This window comes from Parambassis ranga, chromosome 20 (genome assembly GCF_900634625.1).
Source record: "Parambassis ranga chromosome 20, fParRan2.1, whole genome shotgun sequence".
NCBI classification, from domain to species: domain Eukaryota; kingdom Metazoa; phylum Chordata; class Actinopteri; family Ambassidae; genus Parambassis; species Parambassis ranga.
This window is the reverse complement of record NC_041040.1, coordinates 12,963,504-12,979,886: the sequence shown is the minus strand read 5'-3', so window position 1 is coordinate 12,979,886 and position 16,383 is coordinate 12,963,504. Positions and strand designations below refer to the sequence as shown.

At 39.4% G+C, this 16,383-nt stretch overlaps 1 protein-coding gene across 7 annotated transcripts in view; it reads left to right on the top strand.

Annotated features, from left to right (window-relative positions):
* The first annotated feature begins 4,272 nt into the window (after positions 1 to 4,272).
* eya1 (EYA transcriptional coactivator and phosphatase 1) overlaps positions 4,273 to 16,383 on the top strand; it is a 56,179-nt gene continuing 44,068 nt past the window's right edge. For all 7 annotated transcript variants that reach the window (XM_028432930.1, XM_028432927.1, XM_028432933.1 and 4 more), the window contains exons 1-2: positions 4,273 to 4,489; positions 8,495 to 8,558. The gene's annotated coding sequence lies outside the window, so the exon portion shown is untranslated. The remainder of the gene's footprint in view (positions 4,490 to 8,494; positions 8,559 to 16,383) is intronic.

Below are 16,383 nucleotides of genomic sequence, written 5' to 3'. Positions count from 1 at the left end.
TTTGAAAAGGATGTCCAATAAACATCAGGAATTAGTGAAAAAGGAGAAAATGTGGTCCTGCTACTCTGTTCCAGGTTTCTTCATGACACATTAGAAAGATCCACACATACTGAATAATTGTGCGTAGCAGTTTTGGAAGACAACAAACTTCCCATACTTTACGTTATCCCTCTGGTCCAGGGCTTTGTAAGCTCTTTTTGTGGAGGATTTTGGCATTAGATGCCAGTTCTTGTGTGTTTGTGTTTCTTTTTCAAATGAATAGCTCATTATTTAGCGCTCAACCATTGGTCGTAGTTTTCTTACATATAACTGCTGATAGAGCACGGACTGAACAACTTTTTTTTTTAACATTTTACATACCTGCAGGGGTGTTTGATTTGGCAACTGGACAGCCTTCACCTCAAGGTCATATCAGAACCAGGGCAATGAAATACAGTATTTTGATTGTGACTATTTATATTTGGATGTCTAACAAGTCAAACATATAAATGCCCACCAGGGGAAATTAATTGCTGTTTTTGGAGTGGTTTCACAAGGTTGTTTAAAAACTTTCTTCTTTATAAGTTCTAGACATATGAATAAGAAAACCTATGTTAATAGCGACAACTGTGGCCGATAGAAGTGCTGTTTGTTGCTCCTATACGTTATAGATGTGCAGGCTTGCATTCTCTGTTTGATCAGTTCTGTTGTTTACTGCAGCGCTGCACTGTTACTCTGGTGCAGTATAGTATGTTTTATATTTCATGTTATGCTGTTTTGCACTGCTATACTGAGGCACTGGCACAAGGACAGTAGAGTTGCTATCTCCATGCTGTGGAGCTAAGTTGCAGCTAGGTGGCTTACTTGCATTCTGTGCAAGCGGCAACCTTCGGGGCTCAAAGTTGAAGCCCATGCGGAAGTGTCAAAACTTGTAATTCACGCCGCAACTGCTGGGGGCTGGCTCCAAAAGCGAGTAATTTCCCATAGACATAGAGTTTCCTGCTTCCACGATCGCCCGCCCCCCTAAACCCCACTCGTCCTCCCCCTTTTTGTCCATATTTGGAGTTTTGGCCGACGTGACGCTGCCAACATGGCGGCGGTCATCAATGTCCTGGAACCTCCCACCGAGCCTCCGAACGGCTCTTCAGAAACAAACGGGTGACATCACGGAAGCTCTGTCCATAGTTTTTACTGTCAATGATTCTGTGTTAGCTAGTAAAAGGCAATCATTATACATATTTGTTTTGTTCAGTCCCAGAATATCGGTTAAACACATCTTTTTGTTCTAACTGTTATGACCCGCTCGTTACGATCACAACACCAGTCGAAGACACGCCACTAAGTTAAATAAAACAATTATCAATTTATTGTATTAAAGCAAAACAAATGGTGAAACCCGGCAGTGAGACGGCGTGGCACACAGGACGCAGCAACAGGCAGGTGGTGAATGCAGAGAAGAGACTGCAGTGCAGGGTCAGGTGGAGCTAAATATCATTCACCTTAGCAATCAACGCAGCTCCACACCGATGGAAACCTGCAACCAGAGTGGAACAAACACACAACAAGCAGTAGGCCCTGTGGCCGTCACACTAACACTAGCTACATTAGCTGCTACTGGAGGTCGGGGGAAACTATTTTTAAGTTGGAATGTAGCCTTATGTTATTACTGTAAAAGTTTACATTTCAAAAACCAAAATTACTGATTGGGCTTTCAACTAAAACAGTGATAATGTTGCTCTCTGGGATTTACACAAACAGCTTAATAATCTGGTTTTGGAAGCTACCCATACTCCCTTTTGTTGCCTTTGTTCCTTCTGCTGTCCTGTGGCTAACAAAAGAGATAGTGTGACACCTACTAAATTACTGGTGCACAGAATGTGATTGATTGACTTGTTGTTGGGCTGCCATGACCGCTGGAATGCACCTAGTGTGAAAGGTACCTCCAACAAACACACTGGTGCATACCTCCTCAGGTTACCTGGGTGGCACTCTGGGTATTATAAATTTCATTGTGTGCTAAAAAAAAAAAAAAAAAAAGAGCATAACCGAATGCCTCCTCCCTGTTGTGTATCAAGAAAATATGTACTTTACTTCAGGTGTAGGTTATTTCACTTTGCTGGTAATGTGATAGGAGACTAATACAAAACACCTGACCTTAAACTGAAATGCTGCATATAATGTAATAGAGTGCATTGTCTGATTGGTTATGGCAATTCTTCATTTAGCCACAATAACTTTACGCTCAGCCGCTGCAAATCCAGTAAAATCACTTAAAACAGATGTGGCTGAGGTGAGGTTCCAGATAGAGCCATGAAAAATGTGTGTTACAGAAGAGGTACCACCAAAAAAAATCTAGAATGTGTAGACAAAGCATTGGTGCATTGTTATATTTTACTGTGTGGTATTAATAAAAAATTATAGAGGTGCTGAGAATAAAAAGCATCTGACATTTTTAGCGTGACAGTTCCGCCATTCCTGTGTTTAAGTGGTGGTGGGAGCTTTGTGGCGCTAGGCCGAGATCTCCTCCTGTTAAGCGCACATCCTGTAGGCTTTGTCCCCTGGCAGCGACTTGATCCAGCAGGAGGAAGCAACCAATCAGGAAGATATTAGATCAGCTCTGGGAAAAATTAATAAAATTCTCTCAAGTCTGCCTCACCTACTGTACTGAGCCATGAGATTCTTACTCACTAGAGTAAAGGCGTGCACTTTATACACTTTCATCAGGGCGACTCCATTAAACTCCCTTCTCTTTCTCTCTCTCTCTCTCTCTCTCTCTCTTTAGGTTTAAATGATCTATGGGCATCATGTGGAAGCTGCTTGTGGAAGGTGTTGTGTTCCTTACAGCTGATGTCCAGACAAGGGTGGTCTGTGCAACCGGATCCTTTGACATCACAGAGAACATGAAAACATGAAACATAGTTATTGATCACAGAGTCCACGCTAATCAAATAGCACTCTGGTTTGTTTGAAGTTAAAAATGGTTACAGTGGGTGTTTACCGTTGCACTTCGGGACCCTCCAGCCGCACCCCTCTTAAACATACACAGACAGAAGTGTTATTTGTATTGTTAAATTTACATTAAGTCCATTTTAATTGCATCAACCCACTAAACAGATCTCGCAATAATGGGCCTGACAGAGAAAATTGCAATCATCTGTGAAGAGCCTGCGGCAGTATAATGGACAAACCTGATTAATTTAATCTTGTTGCACTCCATTATGGCTGCACTTTATCATTTCAACAGATGGAGCACCAAGAAATTAAAAAATGCTCTCAAGGATATGTGGCACTCTCCATCCACTTGCATCCCCTTTATCTGAAGGTGTGTTGGCTGCTGTGCTGAAATGAAGGCTTGGACTGGAACCTTTGGATGGATGAGTGCATTTTCAAACCCAAATGAGATTACATGAACAGTCAATTGATGCAACAAATCATCAGAATTGTCTTGTGATGTATTGTACGAGGCCTGTTAAAGGCTGTCCATCCAATCATCTGCTCCAATTAGTTGATGCTATCAAAGGAGTAGAATGACAATTGCTTTACTATATAGAGGCTATTCAAGCAAGTATGAATGATGCATTCATTCAGATGCATCAACTTTATAGGGTTTTTACAGGGCGGGCCACATAAATTCCTTATATTGCCAGTCAGTGAACCGCATTATTGAAGACACATCAAGTAAAGAATGCCTTTTTCTGAAATTTCTCAATGCAACCTGGAATCAGTTGAAGCTTTCTTTAGATAAAATCTAGAAATATTTTTCTAAAAAGAAATATCCTCTTACAATCTCTTATCAAACAGTATACATTGCAGACTTATCAATAAAAGAGCAAATTTCTTATTGTTGGATACATTTCCGAGCACAGAGAGGGTGGCACAAATAGGCCAGACATCAAACTCTGATAAGCATTTTATACATCACAATTTAATTATTTTATTTATTTACTGAAACATATTACTAGTGATTTTTATTTCAACATGTATGTTATACATACATATGGACCCATAGGTCGCGCATTAAATCATTTCCAGACAGAAAATAAGGGCATTTATATGCAGTGTGTGTGTGTGTGTGTGTGTGTGTGTGTGTGTGTGTGTGCGCATTTTGTGGGTTGAATTATACTGATCAGTTTGAACCTGCCCATATACTCAGTGAATGTAAAGCATTGCCACTGACAGGTAAACACAGCCTGCTGCTGTCAGCAAACCTGAGCTGTCTGTCAAGCTGCCCTCGTGCCCGCTACATTTGATACCAGTGGGCAGCCGGCGCGCGCACACGCGCATGCGGATATCTTGTCAATTCAGTGTAACCTTCCGACTCCGCTGCCGTGAAAACTCTCAGCTGTTATGATGATGGACAATGATTAGTCTTTTCTTTGGCTTCCCATACGTCTCGTATGTGTTTGTCACGCACAGCAGCGAGGAACGCAGCCGGGTCCAAGAGTCTGTAAAACTTTGTGGAGGGGGGGGACTTGTTGCGCGTGGTGACAGTCCTGTTACACGCAGTAAGGTACGTGATCAGTGAAACCACACAACAACACAACGTAGGTTGTTGTCGACTCTTAGTTTGACGTTTCTTCACAACTGTGTTGTTGTGCTGTCTTTGATTGACGTGTGTGGCGACTTGACAGCGTGGTGTTGAGCCATTTCCAGCATGGGCGGGGACAGCGCCGTCACTGTGGGACAGCATGCAGCAGCATTATAAAACACAGCCCTAGTTTTAGCTGCGGAGGGATACATTTTTATATTTAAACTAGATTATCAATCAGCCTTGTAATTCGGTTAAATTTGCTATTGCTCTGCTTGTGTGTATTTTAATCGGAATTAAGATTCTAAATGATGCTTTTAATGTGTTTTAAGTCCTTCTGTAAAGAGTAATTTCTTTAATTAGCTAACCAGCACTGCTTAAACCTAGCTAACTGCATTATATTCAGCAGGACTTGCATGCCCTGGCCTTGTACAGTATTTTATTACACACCTCCATTATATGGTATAAAAAAATATGTTTTGACTCCCAGGTGATGCAGGTAGAAGTGGTTGCAAGAGGGACATTTATCAAAATATCATTTGCCTTAAGTTAACAGCAGTTGTAGTTGGGACTTGCTCTCATTCATTCTGCTGCAGACTGCAGTCATTTTTCTGTTTAATTATTTCCTTTTTTACTGTGCACCACACTTGACAGTGATGGATAACAGGTTAAAAATGGACATTTTCTTCTCCCTCAGTGTATGTTGGATTGACTCATGCATGCATGGTGTTCTTCCCTCAGACCAAAGGACCTTGGAAAGATTGTGTTCCCCCTCTGCTTTTCTCATTCTGATATGATACAGTTTGTCTTCATTTTCTTCTCACTTGAAGTTATTTTCATGATATATAACTGAAGCACATCGTTAAGACAGAAGTGTAGGTTATGTCAAAGTTAGGCCATCATGGTTACAGTCTTGGCAGAGGAAGGCCTTTTGTTACTGTGACTCTGTAAGCTCTGTAAGCAGCACATTGGATCAAGATGCTGGTTTCCTGATTCAGGAAAAAATAAAATGTCAGTGGTCAATTGAAGAAGCAGCCATATTTATACACCTGGTTAAATGTTATGATGAGGTTGCTGCTGTGTTTTTGCTGACCAGAGGTCATGCTAGAAGTGCATGGGTAAATGGTGACACAATCAGTGTAGTTCTGCAGTACAATGCAAGAAAAATAGACCATATTATACAGATGATTTCTGCATTATACATGCATGTATTTATTTATTTTTTATTTTAGAATCCTGCCATTCTACACATGTATTGGGTTAATAATGGCAGCATGCAAAATGGACACAAATAGGAAAGAAATAGCTGATGTTCTTTTCTCAGAATGTCATTTAATCTTTAACACCTTACTGCCTGCAGTAGCATCTGCACATTGGTTGTTTTAACAGACCAATGTTGACAATTTCTATTTATGATAACACAAGACGAAGAAAAACAGCAAATCCTTATGTGAGAAGCTGCAACAGGCAGATTTGAAACAGTCAATTTATGCATACTACTGTAACACTCTTCACATATTCTGATGAAGTTATCATATGACAAGGGTGCAGTTTAATAGTCCGTTCACTGGATTGTCTTGCCTTTTTTTATGAAAGATTGGGAACATGGACAAAATCCACAACACTGTAAATGACATATTTATTGTGACTTGTGGTCATTTTATTTTATAGCTTTTTTTTAGAGGGTGATCTCACGTCCTCTGAATGCAGTATTTTACGGGCATATTTATTGACATTGTGGAATATCTTGTTTTGTTCTTCTTGGTACATTATGCATCATCAGTGATTGACCAGAGATGGAACAGCTGTGACCCAAGATTTGAGTTAAAAACGTACTCACTTTTAAAAGTGTGGTTGCACAGCAGGAATACTGCAATGTATCATGTCTGCAGCAATGAATAGAACAATTTTCATTCACACATGTACCAGATTCCCTACTGTACTGTACATGTGCTTCACGTTTTCTTTAAGACTTGACTTCAGAGGAAAGTTCTCCAGTCTGTTCTCCTTACTTTTGAAGTTACATGCTCCTCCAATTACTGGGGCCATGCAGTCTCCCCTATGGTGTCCTTGGACAGCTCTTTGAGTGCCTGAAAATGTTGCGGACCATTAATTCTGGATTGTCTTCATCTGTTTGCATAATTTTCCCTCCGTAACCATTTTCTTCCCCTATTTTCACAGTCTTGTTGTCTCAGATTTATATTTTTCTCTTTTACAAATGGTTCAGTCTTCAAGAGATTCCAGTTTTATATCATTTTTTCAATACCACTGACAGTTGTTAACATTTTGTATCAGCCTGTTTTATGGTATACAGCCTGTCAGCTGTGAACTGTGTGCACAGTCTGTGTTTTACAGCCTGTGTGGTGATGGTGCCTATTGAAACTCTTCACCTGCCAACAGATAGGTTTACAGATGTATTTGACAATATTTTTTATTCTTTTATTAAAATGTCCAGAATTGTATAAACCATAAACGCAGCATAGTATCTTTTGTGTAAAATGAGGTGGGTGTTTTCTTTTACCTTATATATTTTGTAGTTTTTTCAGTTAGACTAATTTGCTGTCAGGCGGGAGGTTGTTTTTGCAACTCAGGCAGACTCCAGAAATTAATTTATCCAAATAACCAAGTTCTCCTGGGCCATGGAGGTTGGGACACTGAAATGGCCCTGGTAGGCAAAGCCGTCTTTTGAAGTCTGGAATGTTTTGGCTGACTTAGAGCAGGCGACTGGAGTGGAAGGATCATTTTCACTGACCCATGGGATTTTTAACCATTTTCATATACTGAGAACAAAACAAAGTGAGGAAAAATGCCTGAGCTGATTTGCATTGACTTTGCTATCATGAGTCAAGAGGAAAACGTTAAGTGAGACTGATTTAAGGAAGCAGTGCTTTTCTTTTTTTTCTTATTTGTAGAATTTCTGGGTATTTATATGTTGTGCTTTAAAGGGTTTAAGGGGATATTTCAGTGATCTACTCTAAAAGACATTTTATAAAATAAAGTTTTCTTGTCTTATATTCATTCCTGCAAGTTCTTATCCTAACTTTACAGATTGTCATTATTGGGATTGTTCTTTTCTGTCGTATAACCCCCCATCTCTCCTCCCCTTATGAATAGTGCTAATTAGGTGGTCATTTGGACTGAGGGCAAAACAAATACAAGGCCAATCCTAATAATCCAAACATTTTAATTTATACTTCCAATGTATCAATGCTCTCATTAGGTTTATGCTCTGTTTGTGTATAATTTGTTAAATCCATTGTTTAAAAAATCACCACAGTAGTCACATTAATAAAATGAATTTCTATTTATATATTGGATCTTCATAAGGCCTTTAATTACAGCAAATAAATGGTATGCTTTTATTATAGAACCCCAAGGAAAAAGGGGAAGTGAAGGAAACCAGGCGGTCTTGAGTAACGGGGCACTTGAGTTTCCAGTGTAATAAATAATTCACAGGTCCTGTGTGATGAGCTGCTGAGGACAGAAATCCCTAATGACAGCTTTTTATAACCTATGACTCAGCTGCCCATTATGCTTCTGACATCCCTACACAGACCACATCCCCTCTGCATGCTCAGTGCTCTCTCACTCCGCTCTCCACTACTGCCCACTGCATTGACAAAAAGGAGTTATATTACCAAGTACTATAAGCAGTCTATTAATGAAAGAAACTGGACTAAACATATGTTAAAACTAAATTATTCCAGATTTAATGTATTCTTTTGATATAGCACATCTCACTTGTGTAACTGTCCTCATAAAAAGCAATTCTTAATAGTAAAATAGTAATTTTATTTTCATTCAGACACAACCACTGACCACTACCATTACTGTATGCTTGGGTTTCTTAGGTTTCTTAGGTTTCTTAGGTTTCTTAGGCTTTCAGTTGGTCATTCTTCTAATATAGTTTATCAAAGTAAAATATATATCAAAATGTTTCAGTGAAAAAATAGCATGTTGTTTTAATTTTACTTTTTTTGTCCTCAGGCGCAAGCAGGAGTGACTGAGCTAACTTCATGGCCTGTGGCTAGCACTGCTGTGCCTGTGTGAGGTAAGTGATTAAATAATCATGTCTGCTTTAGGACTGTGACGTTAAGTATTACAGTGTTTGATTGGCGTAATGGCACCATAGCCCCCCAGGTAAGGTCATGCTGCGCAACATCTGGACCTATATTACGCATTATGCAACTCCCAGTGAGATGTATGACAGGCAAGGCCTCATATGGTTTTAGTTGATATTATTATTATCTTTTCCAACCCTCAATCTCACTAATAAGATGTGGTTAATTCTGGATTTTTAAAAACTCCAGTCACTCGCATCTGCTTGTTGTTGTTCCCAGAGTTAGTGCTGTGAAATAAATCTGGTGGCCTTGATTAAGTACCTGACAATAGAGTTAGCACAGCACTAGTAGTTTATAGTAACACAGCGGACATGGGCAATTAGGCCCACCAAGTAATTTACAGTACAGCTTGCAGGTGGTGACCTGGTATGAGCTGGAGACCACCTCAGTAACAAATTGGATCGTATAGGCAGGGAGAGTAGCAGCTCTGTGGGACTTCCAAATACAGCAAAGCAATCAAAGATTATAAAAAGCTTGACACATATTTCAAATTTGTTATGATTTTGTTTTTGGTGGAAGGAATAACACACGGCACTGGGTTTTTTTGTTAGCAATTTTCTAGAGAATGAATGATCACTTTTGTCCGTTGTTGATCTTTTTACGTCAGCGTGGACTGCTTTCCTCTCACTGCTACCTATTAATTATGAAATACTGTAGGTCTTGCCCATTTTGTTTTACTACTTCTTCCTGCTGAACTTGGTGTGAAGGGCTGCTGTTCTTAAATAGGTGTATAAAAGTAAGAGCGGAGAAAGTTCCCCAAGCACCAACTTTCTGTAGCATTATGTCATCAGAGTCAAAAAGGCACGGCTGAAGGAAAAATAGCTTGTTTCACACATAGTAGTCACCTTAACACATGGAGCAAATGGAGCGGGGTATGTGGCTACTTCTCTTTACTGTTGCAGGACAGACAGGGGTAGCATACAAAGCATTTTCATTTTAATTCAAATTTGGCCTCTAACACTTTGTAGTGAAATGGCTAAACAGTTGATCAGATATCAGATTTATATTTGTGTTGTATTCTATGATGAAAAACAGTGCCCTCTTCTGCTTGCTTCTTCCTTGTCCTCCACTTTAGCTGTAGTATACAGTGTAGAATCTTTTGTACAGATCAGCTTCTGAGTGGCGTGGTGGCAACACCCTTGGAATAACTTTGACCACCTTGATCCCCATTGTCAGCATGTTGGGCTTAGTGTGGCGGGGTTTCTGTGCTCCCCATGATGGACTACTGCTGGGCTGGTTTCCTCAACATGTCCTGTGCCTCTCAATGCTTCTTCCTGAGCTGCTCCTGAAAGGTGTTCGAATCTGTCATATTGTTGTTTTTGGATAGAAATTGCCCTCCTCAAGTGAAACGTGTTGCTGCTGCATTGTTTTGGAAGGTAGTAGCTCTATTTACATTTATGACAAACACATTGTAAATAGTCAGAACAACTAACTGGCATAAACTCCCAACGATGTGAGCAGAGTCGCTTCACTGACAGCTGCGTGCGGTCCACAAATGCTTGCACAGCTAGAAATATGTATTCGGGCTCGAGCTTTTGTATTGTTAAGCTCAGTTTTATTATTTTTAAAATAAATACATCAAGAAGAAATAATCTTGTTTTTAATTGATCACATCACTCTTAGATTTTCACAGTTGATTTTTACATAGACAAAAAATATATAGTTTTAAATGTGAACCTTTTTTACTGAAGAATCATATCTTCTGCTGATGTTCAATCTGTCATTAGTGTTTAGGTGACATGAAACTACATCAGCCTCATTCTGCTGTTCGCCAATCAGTGGCCGGTTGAGTGACAGCCACAGAGCAGCACATCTCTTATGTAAACCCTTTCTGTACCACCACGAAATTAGAGTGCCTGTTGCTACACACTGCTGCCTCCTGCTTCTGCACAAATGAGAAAGTAAGCACTCTGGTTCAGAAGTTCACATTTTGGATGCATGCCGGAACTACTTAAAGCCAGTGACGTTTTTCAGGGAACAGGTGGTCAGAGTGACATAATTCTGGCTCACTGTTCTGATCCTTAGAAATTAAGTCTTGTTACTCTGCCAGGATGGTTATTACTCTGTCAGTATCTATAAGCGTGAGAGTATTATCTAACTTGCTATTAGTAAAATGGAAAAGCAAAATTAAGATAGTGACACAAGCACGTCTTTATAGCTGCTTAATAAATTACATACATATGCACCCATCTTTGACATGTCTCAAGGCTTGGCTGAGAAAGCTATTTATTCTTATCCACTGTTAACTACTGGCACATATGCGTTAGAGTGGAATGCCATTCAGAATGCAGAAAATATATTTAGTTCTCACCAACAGACAGCAAAAGGCACCAGTGGGTCTAGCCCCTGTGTGAGAAGAGTTATTTCTGTCGCAGTATGGACTTTCAATTACTGTAATCTGCTGCTTCACTCCCTTAAGAACATCCGGGCCGATTAACTATTTAGACACATCACATCTGACACCTACAGTGCACATCATAAATAGACATAACTTTCATTTTATAGTTGCTTTGTGTATTTTTAATTTCTGAAGAGTCACATGGTCCAAATGTGTGACATTTGGGTGTATAATGTAGCTTGAATATTAAAATTAAGTACTTATTCTTGCCATCGTTCCCCTTGTCTGCAACTCAGTTCTTAATTGCACTGCAGATCATGGAGTCAAAGGAGAAATATGATAACTGGTTAGTTTTGGTTTAATAAGAAATAGCATTGAAGGGTAGATCAGTATCTGTTTGACAGATCTAAGTTATTATTTTGTGGGTTCCTAAAAACCCTTTAATAGGTAGACACTTATGGACAGTGGAAATACCCCACAGCTGCAGTCTGGCTGTTGCTCTGTGTCTGACCCTCGGAAAACACTAAGACTTCACTACTAGTCTCACTTGCAGACCTATAGATATGTGTCCAACTTGCTACAGTATTTATTTATAGTGAGTGAAACTTATCTTGCTGGTAAATACAAAACGTTTCTTCATGGTTTGTACCCTGGGAGGTCTATTGTGATATATGGAGGTTTTATCTAAAACTGGGCAGATCTTATGGCCAAAGCCATGCAATTCAACAGGGATAAACTGAGAACAATGCCCAGATAGATAGTGCATTATCTACTTGGTAGGAACACACAAGGCTTATGTCCTGAAGCTAGGCAACTAGGCCCTCTGTTTGCATTAGGAAACAGTTGAGCAGCCCTTACAAACACAACTTACCCTGTTTAATTGGTGCGTAATTCCTACAAAGTTGTCAGACATGTCGTGTTTTTCTTGCCCATACAAACAATATGGAGTGGTGAAAATGGCCATTGAGTGTTTAAGAGGCCACTTCTCCTGAATTACAAATAAGTGGGGTAGGATTCTGTTAACATTTTGGAACCATTGCCTAACAATGATGTATTGTTCATGTTGTAGCAGAGAATGGCACCGCAGTGTGTCCCCGAAGGGTTTTTCAGCAGGGGTAGAGTTGTGGGTGCAATTCAGGCCCCATATTTGTAACTATCAATGGCTTAAAATGACTTATTGTTTTGCTTTCACAAATGATATAGCATCTTTGGAATAACTTGGGGGCTAATAGGATGGTTTGCTAAAAGTTCTGTGTTGCTGCAAAGGAGTACAGTGACACTTCATCAGGTGTATAGAGTGGTCATCATTGACAGTTTGTATCAGTTTAATAACAACGTGTTATTGGGGACTTACAATTAGTGTTATGATTAGGAAAACAATCTCAGCACAATGTAAAATGGACATTGCATGGTTATGATAGTATAGACAATACTCAAAAGTCTGTTACCATACTTCATAAAAGCCTAAAATAAAACTGCACTTAATGGTCAAAGTGTATGACCGCCATAATGTATCAGACTTACATTGATTTAATTAGCTATTGAATGACTTTCACTGAGACAGTATGTTGGTGTCTGTGGCTCTGCATTAATGAAGTGATTCACTAAAGATATTGTAAGCGAGCTTGCCGTCTTCAAATTAAATACAAATATGGATTATAGCAATAAAATAGCACACATAAGTATTTGTTTCCTGTAGCAGCTTTCTATGCTCTCGGCTTTCCACTTTGGAAGAAAATACATCTGGTTTGAGTAAAATAATCAAAATTAAATTCCTTAGTCATGTCTCTGATTGGCCACCATGAGCGAACAATACCTTTACCTTCTTTCAGTACTAAAACTTTCTAAATGTCCTGGAGGAGTTCTTGGTTGAGACCCAAACCTACTGAGATCTCTAATGAAGGCTTTACCTTCCAGGCAAGCATATTTCTCCAAATGACAGTAATTTACATATGATGTATTTAGAGAAGAAGAGGGCAGGCTAATTCTATTTGGAGATTTTCCTTTGTTTTAGGAGTCATTAGCAGCTAGCTCAAATCTAATTTTTACAATTTCATCAGGCCATCTTGGAAAGCCTCTGTGAGCTCATCAGAGAGGAGCATTTATTGCTAAGTGTTCTCTATTGCATTAGTACACAATAAAGCGGCCAGGGACTGCTACAGACGTTTATGTGGAATCCAGTTAACACTCTGCCAATTCGTTTTTTATTGGGACACAATCAATTTTTATTCATTTTAAAGCCAGAATGCTTTCTTTCATTGTGTGCCTACCCCAGCTTATTATACCCTAAACTAATTACTCAGTTGTTTTCACAAAATCCTAATGTTTATGTTAAAGATTTCCTCTTTGAAATGCAGGCCTGACATGCATATACTTACACTCTCCACTATGCTCTTAGCATCATAATGGCATTCATTTAATTTGTGTAAGCCTGGCAATGAGATTAGGGTCTGAGTAATAACACAGATTTTGAAGAATTACAATATTAATCATTAAACCTGGCCCTTGGGTCAAATCTGCCTTTGTAAATTAACTGGCCTCTCTTTTTTGAAATTTAACTTTTACCCATATTGGTGTGTAATAAAACAGACTATGGTGCTGTTACGAGATCAACCTGACCAGTGTCTATACTGTAGTGTAAAACTATACTTTATTTTAGGATTTACTATTGCATTTACAGATTGGTTTTCAGCTATGAGTTGAAAAATCTTTGACACAGATGTTTATTAATCCAGTGGAGTGTACACAAAACTGTTGTATTTTGTATATCATGTTATATGCATGAAATCAGTATTTGTACTGCTGTTGTGAATAGCTGAGAACTCCATGCATGTGTAGGGGAAATGCAGTGTGATCTAGATGAGTGCATCTTCACTGTGATGTAATAATTAGAGTGCCTAAGTGCTCCTGGAGACAAGACAAACCTAGACACCCTCTTCCTCTTCAGCCCCTGCTCTTGTTCACCAAGAAAGACTTTAATGGCTCCCACTTGACGCTGATATCATTTATTGTTTGGTATCAGGTGTACACCTTGTACCCTTCACCATTTGCTCCAAGGCATATTGGACCTCAAGTCTTACGCTTTCCCTTCATCCTCCAACCTCCAGCCCTTTGTGGCTTTCCCATCAGTAAAAGTACACAGGCATCTCCATATGGTGTTGCATTTCAATATGCACAAAACAAAGAATATTCATAGCCGCATCCTCAAATGACAGTAAATAAGAGGCATTGCTCCGTGTACAGTAAATGTTTATGTGCTGTGTAGTTATTTTTCTGTTCTAGTTTTGGGATTTGTTCTTCAGTGGGCTCTGGAATGCTTTCAACACACTTACGAGATGACAAGTTATCATTGATCTGTCCTTACTTGAAGGGTCCATTAAATAATGTATGTGCTCCTGTGCATTACCAGTGCACTCTCCTGTCCTCAACCCATTAGAGGAGTAGGGCATGGGGCCCTAGTGGCTCAGGGCCCACAGAGGTCCTAGGGCTTTCATTTAATTAAATTATCCTATAATGAAAACTCCCATAATGAGATTAATTTTAATTATTTATCAGCAGGCGATTTCAGGGAGAGGTGTCATTAATAATGCATGAAAGGGCTAAACATTTTTCAATTCATCACCTTTTCCTTTTGTTAAAGGTGCAATTTATTAAGTGCTCTGCAGCTGCTAGAGGTACTTGTGGTGGAGATATGGACAGCCAGGCCCAAAGGTCAGTAGAGGGGCTGGAGAAATGACATTATCTTTTATCTTATGTCATTTGATAATGTACATTATATTGCTAAATTAATATGTCAATAATGTTTGTTTTTGTGTTTACATAAATTATTTTTTTCTTCTTTTCTCAACCATATAATAACCCTCTCTTTAATTCCTTAAAGCATGATGAATTTGTTATATTAATACCTAAGGCAGAAAAATAATCTCTCTGTTGATGTCGATGTCGATCCCCCTTGTGTGAGCACATTAGAAGACTTTGGTGTCTGGCCAACAGAACAGGGAAAGATTGTTGACGGTCACACTGTGTGAAACTGTAATTAGCTGGCTTGTAATGTACTTATTTGGGTTCCCGGGCAGAGAGACAGCAGTGCAGTTGAGATTGGTAAGATAATACATTGTTAAAAACGATTTCCTTTTGTGACTTAAATGAGCAAATTTCACGTTTTCGCAAGTTTTGTATCAACTAACAGAAACATATAGGTAGAGAGCAGGGCAGAAGTGGTTTAGGGCAGGAGACAAGAATGTCATTGGGAGGATGAGCTGGGTGCATTTATCAGGCCTTCATCAATAGTTGATTAATAATTCAGGCAGAGTCTGGGGCTTCTTTAGGGCAGGGTTTCAGCTAGCTTGTAATTTTGTAAATTGCATAGTCATCAGGCAATGGATGGGTCAGGCTTCTCTGAGAGTAACAGCTGTGAGTCTAGATTGGCCTATGGTGATTTTAGTAACAGGTACAGATGTGGTGTTATAGTCAGATATTTATATTTACTAATTCCAACCAAAATAAATTGCACAATTAAGCATAAATTACAATAGATGTCTTTCAGTTAAACCATCAACCATGTCTTCTGGTAGATTTCGAGCAGATACTTCCTGGGCTTACACAAAACAAGCAGGCATTTCTTCCCATTGTGAACTGTGCCTTGGCCCAGGTGCAGCATTAGCAGAACAGTCAATGGCCAGTGAATGAGCAAACCCCTCAATTACCCCAAGCATCTCCCTGATAACTCCCATTCAACAAAATAGGCCCTCTAATTGCCTTGACCAGTATTACCTGTTCTGCATCTAGAAGTACACTGTTCTTCCATATTGTTTCCTAGGCAACTGGAAGTTTTTGTGACCTAAAAAGAAGTTGCTACTCCTGTAACTGATCCGTGGCTAGGCAGTTGTTTGTTTCCATGGTAGGCTTCTGAGCTATTTATAGGTCTTTCTAGCTGATAGTAGTACTCACAGAAAGCATTACTAGTAATTGTATTCATTCATTTATAATATGGAACGTTTCTGCTGGTTTTGATGGGCTGAAGTCAGCCACAGAGTTGACTGATTTCTGAGAACAAACACCTGGGGCTTCAGGAATTGAGTCACAGTGTCAAGAGGAAGAAAAGCTTAATACTCACTGTTTTCCCACTGTCTGCTTTTTTCTCCCTCAGTGCAGAAGCGGATCCTTGTAACATATGCAATGTTTATTTTGGAGTCAGAGGCAATGCCCCGGATGACCGGAATCTCTTTGGTGTGGTTTAGTTTGCGTTTTTAGCAGGAACGTACAGGCCTGCTGGTATTGATGAATCATACCCTATGTTCATCATCATAGGCCCCTTGTAGTTCATTACCTTTACTGTGTGTTACTATCAAAAGGTTAATTAGAGTACTTTCTCTAATGCTGTGATAATTTATCTCTGATTCACAGGGTCACATTAT